Below are 2,620 nucleotides of genomic sequence, written 5' to 3' on the forward strand. Positions count from 1 at the left end.
GGGGTGTATTACACTATGTCTTACTTCTTACTTCCTACCCCTACTCCTACTCCTTACCCTAACATTACTTCTACTGCTTCTCCTCATTCCTTTCATATGTTACCAGAACACGAACAGGCTAGACGTGTAGAATTCCGCAACAATTCCTTTATCCAGCTCCTCCATCAGCATCAGTTAGTGGTTAACACTACTAATTGTTGGGTGTGTGGGTTGATGCCACATACTACGGGTAAGGGAATTCCATATCTGGTGTTACCGTATAGTTCCCAAGGGTCAGCTCGAGCATTCCAAACAATGCTTCGAAGCGCACTGGGTTTCCACCCCACTCCAGAACAACGTTCCCCCAACGCTGGTCCTACCTCGTATCAGTGGGTGCTATCGATGGCAATAGAGGAGATGGAAGATGAGATCCATGATCCTTTTCTTATCCCTAAAGAAGAGGTACAAGCCTATAGGGTCCTAAGTAGAGGGGAATATAGTATGTTCATTAATGAAAAGCAGCTTAAAAGCTCGTCTCCAATATGGGTCGTACCCCACACTGGTAATCTTTGTCTTGTGGGTCGTGGCTCGCAAGCCTCACTTGGAGTAAGTGCTTGCACTGAAAGTTACGTTTTGCCAATGTCCCCGTCCCCTGTGTTTCTGGCTGCCAAGGGTACATACTTTATCTGTCATGATCGTGCATACACATGGTTGCCCGCAGACTTCATGGGCTCATGTTTTGTTGCAAATCTGTTGCCTCCGACGTTTACTGTAGATGCCGATTATCATAAGACTAGAGTTGTACGAGGCGTAATTAGCGAAGAGGATACTGCCGGTCAAGAGGCAGGAGACTTTTTCAAGGGTTTCCTCCCGTTTTGGGGACCTATGGTTAATAGTAGGAACCTGAGACATTTGACTCGAGTGGTAGAATCGACAGCTAACATTACTGCCAGTGCCCTTGGTAATATCACCACAGAACTTCAGGCGGAGAGACTTATGACATTACAAAACCGTATGGTTTTAGATGTTGTCTTAGCAGATCGCGGTGGGGTATGTAAAGTGATCCATTCGAGCTGTTGCATTTTCATTCCAGATAATGCTCCTACTGTCTATCAAGCCATCTCGAAGTTGCACAAGATCTCCGAATCCATACACGTGGATGTAGGGGATTGGACGCTACTTGGTTGGTTTTGGGGCCTGGTGTCGACTTGGGGTTGGAAGATTCTGACGATCATCGGGGTTGTGGTAGTGTTCCTGTTCACGTGTTGCCTTTGTGTGCAGTGTGGTCCTGCCTTATGTGGCCTCTGTGCTACAACGTGTATGAGACAACCATCTGTTACCAAGGGGACTCGGTTGGACAGAGCTATGCTACAACGACATCTTGATGGTCTGATGAATATCGAGTATGATTCCGACTAGTGCTTGCCTACATGAGGGCAAAAGGAGCGTCTGAGGTTCCGTGACAATTGTAAGTGGTGTTTTTAACTCGCACGAATATGGTCGAGTCTAGTATCTATGAACCGCAAATGACGAGTTTTGTAAGTGTGCGCAGTTTCGCTGTGCTAACTTAAACCGTTCGTTTGTTATGTGGGTTTGTCATCTGTACCCACGGGTTCCATCTTAGATACGGCATCCATTTTGTCTCTTGCCCTCAAGTAGCCAGCGAACGGACGCTGTCCGCTTCGCGACCCTGGGACTCCCAAGATATGGCGGAAGACGCATGTTCTTTGTAAGTGTCTTTATGACGAGGGGGATGCTACTGTAAGGCAGATGGCGCCGCTCGAGGCTCATCTTGCCGCACGGGCTTATTGTCTCAGTCGTGCATCTCATTAGGCACGTCCCTTTGATGCCTGTATCTCGTGCTTCTCGACACTCCCCTTTTACACCCTTTCCGATCTCCCTACTGTCTCCGTCTTCCTCTGCACCTGTCTTCGTTCCTATTTCGATCTACTTTACTGCTGATTGGAATTTGCTAATGGTGGGAAGATGGGTTTTTACAGTTGGGAACCGCCAAATGTTTCCGCACTTATGTTCCGGATCTTGTGTGTTTCAAAGTGATCTAAGCGACCCCTCTGAGAGCGACTTGTGGGAACCAGGTTGTAAACTATTGTGTATCATGTTATCCTATGGGTAAAAACTGTATAAAAGGAGCGATCCACAAATACAATTTGAAGCAGTCTCCCCGAACTACACTCGATGTACTTCCTGTGACTTCTGTGTTCCCTGCAGTAAATAAACCTTGACTCTTTGACGCCGAAGGAAGTGTCCCGTGTCTCTGTGACTTGTACGCCGGAGCAGGTTACCCACGAAGGTTTCAGGTGTTGTGCCCTGGCACCGCTGGGTCCAAAGAACCCAGTCCTTCAGCCGGCCCAGCCCCGGATCCGTCCCTGGGTCTGCCGCGTGGCAGAAAGCCCTGGATGGGGTCCGGGGGCCCGGCCGGGCCCCGGGTCGGGTGCCCCGGCCCTGGGCCCGGTCCCCCGGCCTGCCGCACTGACAAAGGACCAGGACGTGGTTTCCTTCGAGCCCGGGGAGCCTCCCCTCGCTCGGCTGAGTTCAGCAGCTCCGGCCGGGGCCCCTGAGGGCCCGGGGAGGGCGGCCTCCCCATCCCGGGCTCTGTCCTTGGTCCTGCTGCGTGGCAGGG

The sequence above is a fragment of the Lissotriton vulgaris genome, chromosome 12, assembly GCF_964263255.1.
Source record: "Lissotriton vulgaris chromosome 12, aLisVul1.2, whole genome shotgun sequence".
In the NCBI taxonomy this organism is placed as follows: Eukaryota; Metazoa; Chordata; class Amphibia; order Caudata; family Salamandridae; genus Lissotriton; species Lissotriton vulgaris.